Below are 17319 nucleotides of genomic sequence, written 5' to 3'. Positions count from 1 at the left end.
GTCCTGCTGATTAAACCTCCTCAGTATATTTCCAAACTTTCTCCTTTTTTTTATATATGCTTTCAACTACCTACTAGCTTAGACCCTATTACCTTTCACTTAAACTGTTCCAATTGCCTTCTGACCAGATTTTATCACCATATTTTCATCTTTCTAATTCTCCCTAGAAACTTGTGTTAGATTGATTTTTCTAATGTGCAAATTTGATCATGCCAATTCACTGCTCTAAAATGTCAATAAATTCTCATTTCCTGTGAAATTCCAACCTCTTTAGTCTTACATTCAAAGACTGTGCAGTATGGCACTGATCTGAAGCTCAACCTACTATCTTGAATATATTCTAAATACTTACCATTCCATTAATCATTTCTGCACACTTTCACCCATTTTTTTTAATATTCCTTTCTTCATGCTTTTTTAGCATAACACTTGATTTTTGGAATTTTCTCTTCTATCTACACCTATTGAGATTCAATTGATTCATCAAGGATTAGCTCCAACACTACCCAATCCCCTGGTTGTAAGTTAACTTACCTTTTTATTTCATACATTTATATTATTTTTGTGTTTTTTGGAGGGAAAAGGGTTGCTTTCTTTTTTCTTGATTGATATTTTATTTTTCCAATTACATGTTATGAAAGTTTTTCAACATGCATTCACTTACATATTTATAAGCTATACATTTTTCTACCACCCTCCTTTCCTACTCCACTATCCTCAGTGGCAAACAGTTTAGTAAAAGATGTACGTGTTAATTTGCATTTAACATTTTTACATATTAGTATTTTTTGTGTATAAGAAATTAGGAATAAGAGTAAAGAAAGAAAACCATGGGATAGAAAGAAAAAAATTAAGAGAAATTTTTAGAAAGTGAACATAGTAACCATTTAGCTTCTGTGGGTTTGCTTTTTGTTGGTTTTTTGGTATTCCTCTGGATGTTGATATGTTGTCCATAACAAGTCTCCCAGGGTGAACAGTAATTGTTTTAGGTTGTTTTAAAACTGTTTCATGCATCTTTATTTCCCCTGACAGATTATAACCTATTTAAAAATATAATATAGCAATTATCTTTGTTTCTGTAATCACATATATTGCCTTTAATATGTATTTCATGAATATTTCCTGAATCATTATGACTGTTTTCCTCTCTTCACTGTAAAATACCCTTTTTCCTATCCTCAATATCGAAGATATTGTTGTCTTGAAGAGTATTATATACAATATCAGAATTAAAATATCCCTTGTGTAGCTGCCACTTCCTAAGTGTGTGATTGGGCAAGTCACACTCCTCTAGGTCTCAATAAAAATTAAAGGATTAGAATAGATAATTTTTAAGTTTCCTTCTAGCTCTAAAGATTTATGGTACTTACCTATATCTTTTCATATTTTTTTTAAAATGCTGATGCTATCAAGTGTACAGAGGTTGAAAGTCACTTTAAGGTTAGAATCCATTGCAAAGTTATCCTATTAATTTTTTTAAAAAAGCAATGAAGGCTAAAGGAGCATTGCCAACCAAATGATATTCTTTGAATAGCAGCTCTGACATCAAAGATAATTGGTACATATGGATCTAATCTTTTTTTATTCTTTATTTTTATTATTTCTTGAAATGTTTATGCCAAGGACAAATGTTATTTCCAGATCAAAAGAAACAAACATATTACATTTTGCTAAATTTCTGGTTGCTCATGCTGCTATTATTATTTGTTTGCAAATTGAAAATGTTTTTTTTTTCAAAAATACAAAAAAGACAAGTGTCACTAATGGTATTTTCAGTTCATTGTGTGAATGAAGCAGGAGAAGTGATTCATGAAGGAAAATATTCGCCGAGAGCCCTGAGCTTCTAGTCTATTGGGTATAAGGAAAATAGGAACTACACTTAAAATCACAAAGGAAAAAAATCAAGGGTAATTTCTGAAATAAGAAAAATAAAGACATAGGGAAAAACATTAAAAAGACAACTTTATTGCTGCTATCAAAATTGACATCTTTTGCTTCATAAATTCCAGTTCTATAGCAAAGGACCATCTTGAACAAAGGAAGAAAATAGGCTTCTTTAAGAAAAACATAATAAGCAGTTGGGCCAGTATTGTTATTTCTTTTCTGTCTAGTAAGCTACAAAGTAAACCTGTAAATCTATGAAACACAAAATGGACTTGAACTTTGTGTACCCACAATTATTGTTGTTGTTCAGTCTCATCTGACTTTTCATGATCCCTTTAGAGTTTTCTTGGTGAAGTTAGTAGAAGAATTTGCCACTTCCTTCTCTGACTGACTTTATAGAAGAACTGAGGCAAATAGGGTTAACTAACTTTCTGGGTTATTTAAGTCTCTGAGGTGGCATTAAGATGTGTCTTCTGGATTTTAAGCCCAGAGCTTTATCTACTGAGTCATCCAGTAGAATGTACCTCCCTATTTAAGAGTGCAGAAAACCAATAAAAAGAGATATAAGTATTAGAGAATAGAGACTTTATCTACCCTTCTCTGAGAACCCAATGGGTACTTGAGTTCCATAGTACAATGGAAAGTCAAATTGGTCCACTGTAAAACAGGGGAAGAAAATGTCAGACTAAAGAAGAATTTTTAACTACAACAGTCAAACTACTCTTCAGGGTATGAGAGATAAGTTTTCTTTTTTTCTTTTAAAAATAGGATACTGAAAAAAAATCAGACTTGAAACTAAAACTTTCAATAGGAACTTTGTCTACAATAGTAAGATAAGCTCTCTTCCTTATCTTTAATAATATATTTTACCTTAGACCTCTGTTGGAAGCCATATAAATCGGCACTACAAAGGGAGAAAAATATACTTTGGGACAAAAGATACTGAATTGCTGCAAATACCTGCATTAAATAGACATGGCCTAAATTTCAAAGAAAAACAGAAGAGAAATTTTTAAATATACTTATATCCAAAAAGCAAAGGATGGAAAATGTTATTTTCAAGTATGAAAAATAGTCTCACTTTATTAAGATGGATATATCATTTTAGTAGAAAGTAATTCTATTGCCAACACAACATTCAAAATTACTTTATGAATTTACATAAATGCTATGCTTTTTGATTTTACTTTTCCATGACTATGTGAAAAAATATTTGCCAATATGCATCCATGGAAGGAATTGCACACTGAGTATTCCCTAACTGCTGAAGTCACAGACTCTGAAAAATAATAATAGTTAATAATTAAAAATAATAAAAAAGATCAGAAATTATTTAGAATTTTAGGTAAATTATATACAATTATTGAATATTTAATGAAATCACTTGCAGCTATGCTATTCTTTTCTTATTCAACTTTTTCTTTTCAAAATCAGCAGTTAAAAACTATTGGGAAGAATGCTGAAATTTTAGTTATAGTATGTAAATTACATGTGAGAAGGTATGAGTTTGTCATGACAAGGCCATCATAGTGACATAAGTTTTTTTAAGACTTGTTTCAGTATAAATTAAAAGAGCATTTTAACACAGCAAAAGCAACTCAGCAGCAAGGTCTTACAAATCTTTATGAGCTCAAAGGCTTATTCTCTGAATAATATCTCATTTTTAAGTGGTTTTATCACTGGGCAACCATCATTAAGAAATGGAAGTCTACTGAATGTTTACTGACAATCTTTGACTCTGAATTTTACAGAGCAGGAGCTAGCTTTTATTTTGAAACTTACTCCTTTTCTTTGCTATTGACAGCAGCATAACTTTTGCCTGAATTTTCATGGTGAGTTGGAAAAAAGAAAGCCTTAGAGACTCTCACAACCTGCTGACTTAAAAAAACTTTTGCTTTGGATCCTGTTTCAAAATAATAAAGATGCCTTACTTGAGAACCTTGAAGAAAGCAGTAAAACATTTGAAAGGAATAGATTAATAAATTAGCACTAGGGAATAGTGCTCTAAATTGTCACTTAATTACTCTTGCGTAGATCTTTCCAAATGGATATAACATATTGTTGTCAGATAAATTACGTTGGGTGTCATGTATGAGTATTTTAAAACCCTTATAAAAGAGACTATTAGTAATTAAATTAGATCAAAATAAGTTAGAATTTTTTTAAATCTCACAAAAAAAGGTGGGGATCAAGGGATAGGAGGGCAAAGAACTTTGAAATACATATCTAAAAGTAGTACAATTATATACATAGCTTAAATGATTTGATGATAGAATAGAAAATTCCTGTAAGCTTTGTGTTGTATTTAAGTTCATTTGCCTTATCTAGGAAAGATAGTGTTTTTTTTTTTCTTTCTTATCTAGGAATTCATGTTTTAAGTCTATATCTGTTTTCCTTCCTACAGGTTTAATACCTGTCAATTTACTGTGCATGGTTAAGAATTAAACTACTTGAACACTCAAATCACATAAAATCATTTTGATTGCTAGGAGGCAGTTTTAAATGGACTTAGGGATTAGTAAAAACTTCTAAGAAAAGTACAAAGTAAAAGACAAGTAATTTCAAATTCAATGATAGAAATTGTAAGCCCTCTACATCCCTTAGTGAGTCATTTTAAAACAGATTGTCTTTTAGGAGATGGTATGTCTAGGTTGACATTGTTTATGGCTGCTATTAGAAAGTATTATTGGATGGCACACCCCTTAGGTAAACAATGATAGAAGTTGTATTTGTAGCCCAAGGTATAACAAAGAAGCAGGGAAGACAGTCCTTTTTTTGTCCAAACCAAAATTAATGACACCCATTTTACCTGGTGAGACAAAAGATACAGAATATTAAATAGAGGACATTCCTGACAATTCTGACTTTTCTTATTACTCTCCTTTAAAAATCCAAATTAGTGACAATAGTAATGGCTATCAATTATGTAGTCCTTGAAGTTTTGTAAAGCACTTCACAAATGTTATCTCATTTGATTCTCACAATAACCCTGGGATATAGGTACTGAGCCAATATATGAAGTTCTACTTGCTTCATCCTCCATCACAAATAGCATTAAGTTTAGGAAAGTGGGGAAGAGTGAATTAGAAGATATAACAAATTAATATGGATTATACTATGATCCATCTTCAAATCATCTTCAAAAAAGTAATTTGAGGAGGAAACAGGAAGGTCAGAGCAAGATTTTTCAACTCCACACTTTTTCGGGCCACCATATTCAGCCTTCAAGGGTTACTTTTTGCTGAATTATATTTGAAATCAAAGCTAAAATCAACTTTCCTCCATTAAATAAATCTTATCTTTGTCAAGTCATTCAAATTAAAACATATTTTTGAAGTTCCTACTACATACAAGACACATAATATGTTAGGCAAAGAGTGTGTAAAAATCAAAAAAATTAAATATTCCCTGCCCTCAGGGAGCTTACATTGTTTTCTGCCAAAGTACATAGAGTTTAAATTAGAAGCAGAGTAGGGATATTGGAAGGGACAGTTAGGTGGTACACTGGACAGAGCATGGGGCCTGTAGTCCAAAGAACTTATCTTCCTGAGGTCAAATCTGGCCTCAGACTCTTGGTAGCTATGTGATCCTGGGCAAGTCATTTAACTTTGCCTCAGTATCCTCATCTATAAAACGAACTAGAGAAGGAAAAGGCAAACTTCTCCAGTAGTTTCGCCAAGAAAATTCCAAATTAAATCAAGACTAATTGGACGTTATTGAAGAAAAACAACAGGGTCAGCAATGTAATAGCAAATATTTAATAATTGACTCTTAAAAAAAAGAATGCATCCAAAACAAATTTTTAAATTTAAGCTACATTAGCCATCATTTTCTTTATTCTACATGTTCCCATTAAATATTTAACAATTGGTTCTGACAAAGTCAGTTCAAGCTTGTTCCAGCACACTAGTAGGGAATAGAATTTTGGTCTCTTAGATGCCTGTGGGTATGTGTGTCTAAGGCATCACAATATAATGAGCAGAGTACTAGAGTTTTAGTTAAGAAGACCTGGGTACAGGGGTAGCTCAGTGGTGCAGTGGATAGAGTATTGGCCCTAGAATCAGGAGAACCTGCATTCAAATCCAGCCTCAGACACTTAATAATTACTTAGCTCTGTGACCCTGGGCAAGTCACTTAACCTCATTGTCTTGCAAAAACAAAGGAAACAGAAGAAGATCTAGGTATAAATCTCACCTCAGTCACTTAATAGATGCTTTTGTCATCATCTGAATCATTAAATTGTCTAAATGAAATATTTTTAAATTTCATAATTACTAAAGCTCTAAATGTTTTGCCATAATATCAAAGGATATATGTGGAATTAGTAATTTATTCTAGACTGTGGTGAATATAGGAAAGTCAAAATCTAGTTCAATTCAACAAACATTGATTAAGCTCATCTCATGTACAAAGCTTTGCATAAGTTTTGTGTGTGTGTGTATATATACATATACATATATGTATATATACACACACATATATATATGGGGGGGGGTATGCTCCAGAGCTGTAATTTCATTGGTCTAGGAAATTTCTGGTGATGAAAAATTTTTTTTAACTATTGAAGAGTAACAATTTATAGACTTAGGGACTTTTCTGGGAGCCATAAAGGGTTGTGATTTACTCAGGGTCACAGTCCAGCAGGTATCTGAATAGTTTAAGAATACATAAAAGAATAGTAGATTATTATCACTGAGAAGAACTGTAAGATCATGAAGATAGCATGGGATAAAAAGATCAAGAGAATTAACATCCCTGTGGTCACAGTAGCCCAGTTTTATAAGTCTAGCCAAAAGCAAAATAATAACAATAAAAGAATAAGGAGCAAGTAAGCATAGGTTTCAATCTCCATTAAAGTGAAACTGGATATATAGTGTAGACACTAAGAGTTTGTCTATTTGGCAAATAGTTTTATTTGAATAGTAGCAGTTTTTTTTCTTTAGCGCTCTGATTTTGTAGTATTTTGTCATACAATTCTGTCTATGGCTACAATGAGAATGTTGAAGGAAGTATTTATGCTTGAATCTTTGGTTTGTTTTGGCTTTTAAAAACACTTTAATTCCTGAGATGATAAGAGACTAATAATGAAAATAATGGCTCACACAAATTTAGGACATAAAGAAAGTTGTGAGGTAGATGAAAAAGAAGAAAAAATTTTGATTATAACAATTATTGTTTTAAAAGATACAAGGCTTCAAAAAATAAATTTTACATAAAATTGGCAATCCTATTCATTTTACTGTTGAAATGATTAACTGAAAATAAGGCAAGCATATGCTTAAGCATTAACTTCAAAAAGATGATAAAATCTCAGGTTCCAATCTGACCAATTAATTTTCTTCAATATTGTTAAAGGGCATAGTATGCAAATCTCTTCTGAGCTTAACCCTTGATGGTATATAAAGGGGGGGAAACTATTATCTTGATCCAAGTACCTAAACTGCCAGCAATTCTGACTGAAATTCTAATTCTGATTATATGTTCCCACTATTTTTCTATTGCAAAAGAGGAAAATTCACATAATTTCATGTATTAGCTGAACAATTATGTAAAAATAAACTACAAAATAAGACCATTTTTCTAGTGTTAATTTATCTCTGGGGTCTATCAGAATTGTGTACTGGAATGAAGCCTGTATTATCATAGCATTATGTTAAAAACCTGTATTTGTTCAGCATTGAGGATATCTTTTCTTTCTTATCAGCTACCCTTTGATGTTAAATAAAATCAGATCCTTCCAATAGAATGTAAATCCCTTGAGGACAGGGACTGTTTTTCTTTTTCCATTTATATTCCTGTGTCTAGCAAAGTGTCTGGTACATGGAAGGTTCCTTAAATTTTTTTAATTAAGTTAAATTGAACTCAATTTCCAAGTGGCTCATTTATCCCTTGGTTATTTAGGAACTTCTGAGGCCATAAGTGCTTATAATTTACAATAAAATACAATAAATATTTATTAAGCTCTATACTCTGTGCCAAGAATTGGAGAAACAAATAAGGAAAAAAGAAAAACAATACTTGCTTTCAAAAACCTCATAATCTCATGAGAAAGCAACCATGCAAAAAGAAACTGAAAATTAAGGGCAGAAATGGGAGAGCCCAGCTTCAAGAGGTGAGGTGTGGAGTTCAAACCACAGAGTTGTTGATGGAAAGTTGAGTCACTTGGAAAGTTCTGATCCCAGCCCTCTTGTAAAGGAAACCTGCACGCAATATCTTTCCAATCAGAGGGGAGAAAAGGTTGGGGGAGTTAAGAAGGTATCCAAAGCTGAACCAATCAGCTTGATGATTGGATTGATGAGTTTATGCTAGGTGAATCCTGAAGTTTTATGTAGTCCAAACCAAGAATGACTGAAGGAAAGAGTTTCTATTTAAGTGATATCAATATTCATTCTCTTACTCCCAAATACCAAAATATAGTAAAAGTGTCAGTAATATACAAAGAAAAAAACTTGAGAAATAAATTTATTCTTTAATACTGAAAATGTATCCATAACCTCAGTGGTGTGTGTACTATTGTACATTCATGTCCTCCCAATCTAGTCAATTCTTGTCCAAGATCTTTCATAAATGCTCTAGAAGGGTTTACCCAAATGCTAATAGGTTTTGTCATACTCACTTGATATTGCATGAATTCCAGTCAAAAATTGGGGGCTATATGTATGTACCACATTATTCAGGCCAAGGAATTATAAGCAATTGCAGTTGTACAAAACAACAGACTTCATTAAATTTCTCTTCTGAATTATCCTTAAATATACTTATATATTCCTTAAATATACTTAAAAATACTGTAGATACTGCATAGAATTATCAAATCATAGTTTATTAGTACTCATTAAATATATTTTTATTTTTCCCCCCTGTGGATTTTGTATTACTATTTGTTGTAATATAAACTGAGAATATATGTTAATGTATATGTGTGTATATATATGTATATATAACACATATATACATATGCACACACATATACAAAGAAAGGGTAGGTTATTGTTTTCTATTTTCATTTTTTTATCAGCAGTGAAAGATAGTTGTAAATTCTTGATTTTGCCTGGGTGTTATATTTGGTTCTCTGTCAAATTCCACACAGAGACTATTCCAGACTTCTCTTTCCCTCCAAAAATCTCCCACAATACCATTTCCATCAACCTTTCAAAAAATAAGTACCTTATTTCTTACATTTCTGAAAAGTTAATTTTCTTCTTACTTTACTAGAAGCAAGTTGTAATGCAGTGAATAGAGTGCTGGGTCTGTGGTCAGGAAGACCAAAGTTCAAATCCAGCTTCAGATATTAACTGTGTGCCCTCAGGCAAGTAAGTCATTTAACCTGTTTGCTTCTGGTTTTTTTTTAGCTGTAAAATGCACCTGCCTTTCAAGGTTTTTGTAAAGATAATTAAATATTTGTAAAAATACTTAACATACCAGCTGGCATATAGTAGGTGCTATATTAATATTTATTCCTGTTCCTTCCACTCCCCCTTCCACCTAAAAGGAAAGTACATCTGCTAAACATTCCTTCTTTAGTTCTTCTCTTCATAAGAAAATCTCCTGTCATCATCACTCATTCCCTTCTCCTTTCCTCTCTTAAAATGAAGTGGTCCTTCTACTGGTTAAGATCAACTCTCTTTATCTACCCTTTATCTTCTCCCCTCCTATTTTATCTTTCAACTTCTTCATGCAATCATCCACTATCTTTGTTCAGTCATTTCAGTCATGTCTTGATTCTTTATGACCCCATTTAGGGATTTCTGGGCAGAGATAATAGAGTGTTTTTCTGTTTCTTTCTCCAATCCAGTTTCCTCACCTCCAAATGAGGAAACTGAGGCAAACAGGGATTAGTAACTTGTCCAAGTTCACATTTTTAGAAAGTGTCTAAGGTTGAGTTTTAACTCAATTCTTCCTGACTTCAGGACTGATACTCTGTTCACTGAGTCACATAGAATTTCTCCCTTTCTATTGGTTCCTTCCCTGCTGCCTTCAAAGACATCCATACCCTGATCCATTAAAAAAAAATTTTTTAAGTCACTAGATTCCCCATTTCCCCAAGCTATTTTCCTATATCTCTCTTGACCTTTGGTCAGTCACACTCTTAGAAAAAAACTAACTGCATTTGTTGTCAATACTTTTTTATCATCCTACTTACTTCTCAACTTTTTGAAATATGATTTCCAGCCTCATTACTTGGCTAAAAGTGCTCTCTCCAATGTTACCAATATTCTTTTAATTTACCAAGTTCCACCTTAATCTACCTAGCTCCCTCTGTTGAATTGAACACATTTGACTGCCTTGTCTTCCTTAATTATCTCTCTTCTTAAGATTTTGCTACATTATTCTCTTCTATTTTTGCTTCTAGTGGTTTTATCATTTCTTCTCAGTTTCCTTTATTGGCTTATTTTCCATATCCTTCCCTTAACTGCAAGCATAACCCAAATTTTACTCCAGAAATTTTTTTTTTCTTTTCTTTCTATACCTTGTTTCTTAGGTCTAATTATCACCTCTCTGCAAGTAACACACAGCTCTCCATATCACTATTTTTTCCAAAGTTACCATGTCTTGTTCAGTTTTTTAACAACTTTCTATTGAATTTATCCAACAGGCTGTCCCATAAAACCTCAAACTCAACCAATCTAAAACAGAATTTATAATAGTTTCCTTCAAATCCACCCATCTTCTGAACTTCTCTATTTCTGTGGAAGAAATCTTTTTTAATATCTCCAATTTTCTCTCTTGGCTCTTGATATTTTTGTTCTCCCTAACACCATATACTCAAGCAGTTGTCAGATTCAGACATTTCTCTCTTATTTGATCCATCCTTGCTACTTAGGCAGCCACCAAATTGATTCATGCTTTTATCGTGTCTATAATTCTTTAATTGGTCTCCCTTCTTCCTCTCTTCCCAATTTAACCTACCCTTTATATACCTGACAAAATAATTTTCTTTTATATATGTCTAACCATGTTATTTCCCTAGTCAATAAACTCCAGTTTCTATTGCCCCTAGGTTAAAATCTAAACTTATTTGTAGGACTTTTAAAGCCCTTCATTACTTGACTTCAAACAATCTTTCTATGGCAAGGGCAGGGAACATCTGACCTGCCAGGCTATATGAGACCCCAGAAATCATTTGATCTGGTACTGTCACAGCAACTGCATGCAGGACTAGGAGCTTTTTATGGGTGAATTGATTAATGTTTGACCACATATAGTAGGCTAATTTTAAATTGATAATTTTGTATGGCCTGTGAATGCTGTTATCCAAATGACCCTTGGTAGATCAAAAGACCCCTGCTGTATGGTCTAACAAAAGTAAACTTCTCTGTTATTCACATAAGGTACTCTACCTTATTTGTGCATGAATTAATGAATTAAAAAGCACTTATTAAACACTTCATATGTGTCAAACATTATGCTATACCTTGGGAATTCAAAGGTAAGAAAGCCAGACAATCTCTTGACATCACTTGGCAGCAGGGATAATTTTTTTTTTTTTTACTTTTAATTTTTTTCATTATTTTTAAACTGTTGCTGTTTTTAACGTGCATAACTCCTAACTGAGGTTCTGGCAAACAATGAGAATGGTGTATGTTGATTATTTGCTCAGTAAGTGCAACAATTATATAATTCTGATTCCAGAAAAGAACTTACATTTCATTTAGTCCAGTTGTATCACATTAAATATTGGGAAAATGGGGAACAGAAAGGTTAAATAACAACTATTTAGCAAAGTATAATTCACAATGTGTTCTAGTTAGACTAGCTCAGGAAGTGTTAGGTTCCTGCCAGCTAGCTTATCCTTACCCAGGAGAACCTTGAAGGGCCGGGAAACAAGGAAGACAAGGATGACAAGTTTTCTTTAAAGTTTTCCAAGATCTCAGAGATCTCCAAGTTCCCTCCACAATACCAGTCTTATTTATTTTTTGTAGTATGCTCCAACTACAGACTGATGCTTGCCATTTTCAACATTTCTAAATGAGTAGCAAGTACTGTCCAGAAGGAAAGGACAAAAATTCCTAATTGTGTTTAACACTCAGAGTTTGTTGCCTCAGTAGGAAATGTGCACATCTTCATTATCTACTCAAAATTGGTCTGATAGTTACCAGATTTATAGTACAAACTCACCTTGGCCACACATATATGATGAAATTTAATTGAAAAGACCATATGGTATTGTCATAAGGAAGACAAAATAAGTTAATATAACATACCATTGGTGAGAATATGAGACTGTCAAAATATAGATCTTCAGTGTAGTACAACTCTTTCAGAAAAGTCTGTGGAATAATCATGTACTTTTATATCCAATGGACAAAAAAAAAATCCCCATATTTTTTTTAGAATTGCTCAGGTGAGAGTACTGGTTCTTGACTCTTCAAAAAAAAGTAATGGAAAATTTAGAAAGGATGCAGAGTACAGCTGAAAATTGTGTCAATCTAGGACCCTCTAAAAATGGCAAAAAAGAAACCAATGATTATTTGTCCAAAAGAGAAGTTGGGAAGAAATGGTGCAGTAATCTTTAAATATGTGAATAAAGGGGGCAGCTAGGTGGCACAGTGGATAAAGCACCAGTCCTGGAGTCAGGAGTACCTGGGTTCAAATCCAGTCTCAGACACTTAATAATTACCTAGCTGTGGCCTTGGGCAAGCCACTTAACCCCATTTACCTTGAAAAAAACCTAAACAAACAAACAAACAAATAAATAAATAAATGAGTAAGTAACTAAGTAAATAAATAAATATGTGAATAAATGTTGCATTAAATATGGGTAGTTGCTATTTTATTATTTTGTTCTTATATAAATGCATGGCTTTCCTATCTTGGAAATTGCTAAAGAAAAATTATACATGGAGTTGTGAATGGATCCAACCTTTCTGGAGAGCAATATGAAACTATGTCCAAGGAGTAATAAAACTCTTCATACCCTCTGACCCAGCAATTCCAATTCTAGTCTATAGCCAGAAGAAATTATAATAAAAGGGAAAAGTCCTACATGTTCCAAAATATTCATAGCAATTCTTTTTGTAATGGCAAAGAACTGGAAATTGAGGAGATGCCCATAAATTGGGGACTAAACAAGTTATGGTACTTTGACACTATGGAATACTGTTGTTTGACAAGAAACCATAAATGATCAAACTCTAGAAAAGCATGGAATGACTTACAGGATCTGATGCTGAGCAAAGGGAGTAGAATCAAGAAGACAATGTGCACATCAACAACAATGCTGTGAGATGAACAATATTGATTGGAAGCACACACACAGAAACCCAACCCTTCAGAATCTGATGAACACTTTATAAAAATTATCTCTTATGTATCTCTTTCCCTAATCTGTAAACATGTTTATCAAAATATGCATGTAAAATGCTAACCTGACTGTTCACTGAGGGAAGGGGGTGGGAAAGGAAGGTGGAAGGAAATTGTGTAACTTAAATTATACATGTGCATATGGATGAAAATAAATTTAAAAAATAAAAATAATACATTTCTTGATTTTAAATTCTTAAATTTAAAGAATTTATGGAAGTTAAAAACAAATAAAAATGATACCATAATCTCCAAGTGTAATATTATCTTCAGACATACACATACATACAAACACATGTACAGATGTATATCTGCATATCGATATACATCTATATACATATATACACATCTATATCTATCTATATACAAATGTATATATAAACATGTGTATAACTGAATCATTATTGAGTTGACAATGAAGATATGCATTCCCATGTTAGAATATATTTAAAAGTCTATATGTAGAGTTTCTTTTGAGATGATAAAAGAGACATTTGTACTTACTACATTTATTACTATCATTTTCTTTTAAATAGCGCTTATTTTTTATTACTCTTCATATACACAAACATATATCCACTATATTGTGTCATAAATTTGCATGTATATGTGAACACATACATATACATATGAACATGTATATGTGTGAACATATACATATATGAATCTTTATTAGAAGCTCCTACCAATCTAATTTGCTCTTAAAATATATAAAAATGTCATGGAAGAAATTGCTTCAAGTGTGCTAATATACTACAACCATCTGTGACTATAAGATACAATTTTACCAAAGGAAAAAGCAGAAGGGAAAAATATTAGAGGAAAGAATTCTCATGTTATTTTATGATCTATGATCCTTAGGGTTTCTTCCTTCTTGTTCAACTATTTGTAGTTCATCTTTTGATTAAAAACTGACCTTTAACCTCTGCTTAATATTATTTACATTGAACATTTAAGATGAAAAAAATATCACTTTTTAATTCTACCTCATGCTTCTCCTATGAGAACTGGTGACTGATTCACATTGTCACTTGAAATGGAAAGGTCATTCCTAGTTGTTCCTTTCCATTTTGTCTCCCACCATGGGCACATCTATTATAGTGCTATTACTTTTTATGGTTCATGAAATTCTGGGTTGCCACCAAGAGTTCTGCTCTGTTGGTTTTTAATAATTGCTAATAAAATAAAGTACAGGTGAGGAAGCAAAATGCCATAATATTCCACATACTTGAATAGTTATGATAACAGTACTGCCCTGTGCATACAAAGATGGCTCACTAGTTCACCATCTGCAGGTCAAGCACTACAGATTATTTTTCCAGCCACAATGAGGACTCAGTACTGATCCAATACTACACTCTTGCCAGCTCTACTTTGTGACCTGTGAGATATAGTTGAAAGGCACTTAATCAAGGTTAAAGGTAAAATTAGTTTCCATAGAAAGTGGCCCTTGGAGTCATCTATAAATTATGAACTTACACATTCTGAAAGGAAAAGCTGAATTAGACTTTGAATGAAAGAAAAAGTAAAAATGTAAAAATGTAAAATTAAATACTTACTATAGGTCAATCGCTGTGCTAACTAAAAGGGACCCAAAAACAAAAGGCAAAGGGCTTATATCAAAATTGGGTGAGATTATACATATCATATGCAGATCATTGGTGGCCAGGATAGAGAATTTTTAGTATAGGGAAAATTTTATGTAGGTTAACAAAAGTTTTCCATTTTCAATAGTGGCATTTATTTGCTTATGGTTCAAGAACTGGGGGGGGGGGGGAAGATATTGTGGAAAACAAAGAGAATACAAACATTAAGAAAGTAACTAGTGAGAAGATGATAGGAACATTATTTGAAGATTGACTGAAGCTAGCCTGGTGGTGTATCACATGTGATTAATTGATTGCTTGATTGATTGATTAGGACCTGGGAATAATAGGGCAGGGGTTCCTGAGTTGAAAGTACTATCTTCAGAGCCACAGTTTCTGCTCAGTAGGAGTAAAAAAAAAATAACTTTGTTGATGATTTGAATCTGTTTTGGGATATTCTTGTGAAAGATGCTGAAGTGATTTATATTTCCTTCTCTTTTTTTTTTCGGATGAAGAAACTGAGGCAAGCAGGGTTAAGTGACTTGCCCAGGATCACACAGCTAACAAGTTTGAGGCTGGATTTGAGCTCATGAAAATGAATCTTTCCAATTCAAAGGCCAATGCTCCATCTATGCCCCCTTCCCAAATAACTTACACTACAACAATTGTATTTTTAAGTGAACAACTGTTTAATCTATTAGAAAATAGTGGAAAGTATGCTGAATTCAGTGTCAGAGAACTCAAATCCACAAGTGAGACTGTCACTGACTACTGGGATAACCTTGAGGAGGACAATTCATTTTCCTGGGCTACAATTTTCTCCTCTAAGATGAGGGTAGGACAGCATATTCTCTCAGGCCTAATGTGGTCTTTCCATAAATGATTGTCATTAAAAGCTTAGAAAAAGTAGTTTGCAAACTTTTGTATTGTTTTGTTTTGATTATTTCATGCTGTGAGGAATCTCAGCAGGATGAATTATTTAAGCTGGTGACAAAGAAGAGCTGTCAGGCAATTGGGACTCCAGATTCATAGCCCAGGTCTTGAGGTTTCTCAACCTCTTCTTCTCTCCCTGATAGCCGTACTATTTTCTTTATTTCTCCATGTTTCAGATTTTAGGTTTGGAACCTATCTCCAAGGGCAGAGGTACTATTGTAATCTTTCAGTTAGAAAGACATAAGACAACAAATTGCAGATGAAGACAGGAGTTGAAGAATGTGAAGTCTCAGAGGGTGTGGAGGAGTAATGTAGGGGAGTCACAAAGAATAAAGACTAAAGGTAGAAATAGATTAAGTTTCAGAAGCATCAGAGGAATATATAGTGGACAAAGCACTGGAGCTGAACCAGAAAGTTTTGGACTCAAATCCTACCTCAGATTCTTTGTATCTCTCTGAGACTCTGGGCAAGTCTAACCTCTCTGTGTCTCATTTTCCGCTTATGTAAAATGTTTAAAATTAGGATGTAACGTCCTTTCCAGATTCAAATCTATGAACTTATGAACTTCTTGTAGTTGAGGGATGCAGTTTTGGAGGGTTAGGGGGAATCTTATGGCTCATAGCAGCAATTCTTCAGTAAGAACTGAATTTCTAGAGAAGGCTAATGTGGGTAATTTATAATTTATGAAGCTTGAAATAAATAAGTAGAGATCAAATTTCCATGGAAAAAACCTAGTAAAACTTAGATTATTCTAGGGCTTCAGTGCACCCTTTAAGAACCACAATTCTATAAAATGCAAAAAATGAAAGCTATTCATTTATTTCAGTAATTATTTACAGAGATGACTGTCTTCTTTCCTGAATCTTGACAACATTTTAAAGTAACTGTTGGTTATGATTTTATACTTAATCATAATATTCTTAGTAGGACTGTGGTATAAATATTATTTCCTCCATTTGCTAAATTCAGATTTTTCAATGGAAAGACAAAAACTAAAACTGAAGCTTAAATATTTTGGCTATACAATGAAAATATGGAACTCATTGGAAAAGATCCTAAAATTGAGTAATACTGAAGACAGAGAATGAGATGGAGAAATAGTGTGATAGAAACAATGACCATGAGTTTGGACAGACTTTGGGAGATAGTAGAGAATAGAACTTGGCACGCTATGGTCCACTAGGTCAAGAAGAGTTAGACACAACTGAATATCTATAACCATTTCTTCATCTTACATATTGCTAGTCATTCATTCATGTTAGCAAAAGAGCCTATCCTTTGCATCCTCAAAATTAACTTTATATTAGCACAGGTATGACCACTGTAGTCACTTTGGGAAGTCTTAGAGATTGCTACACTAGAAGCAGAATGACTGGAATGACCTCAAACAGGGGGGGAAAAAAGCTTAACTTTAGATACCTAGGCTGAAGCTTAACTTCATATACCTAGATTGAAGTGGGACCAGGAGTGAAAGAGCAAAGATAGGGAAAGGGAACATAATGATCCTTATCACCTGAAAGATAAGGACACAGAAATGTGGGGGAAGGAGGATTTTAAGCAGTATAACAACTTAGGGTGTGATGATCTTCATACAGAAAAGCATTAGAGGACA

General features: G+C 33.0%; 1 protein-coding gene across 1 annotated transcript in view; it reads left to right on the top strand.

Annotated features, from left to right (window-relative positions):
* The window catches only part of KHDRBS2 (KH RNA binding domain containing, signal transduction associated 2), a 943011-nt gene that overhangs the window by 766709 nt on the left and 158983 nt on the right, over window positions 1-17319 (top strand). The window lies entirely within an intron of this gene.

The sequence above is a fragment of the Macrotis lagotis genome, chromosome 5, assembly GCF_037893015.1.
Source record: "Macrotis lagotis isolate mMagLag1 chromosome 5, bilby.v1.9.chrom.fasta, whole genome shotgun sequence".
NCBI classification, from domain to species: Eukaryota; Metazoa; Chordata; class Mammalia; order Peramelemorphia; family Peramelidae; genus Macrotis; species Macrotis lagotis.
The sequence above is the reverse complement of the archived record's forward strand: the minus strand, read 5'-3'. Positions and strand labels throughout refer to the sequence as shown.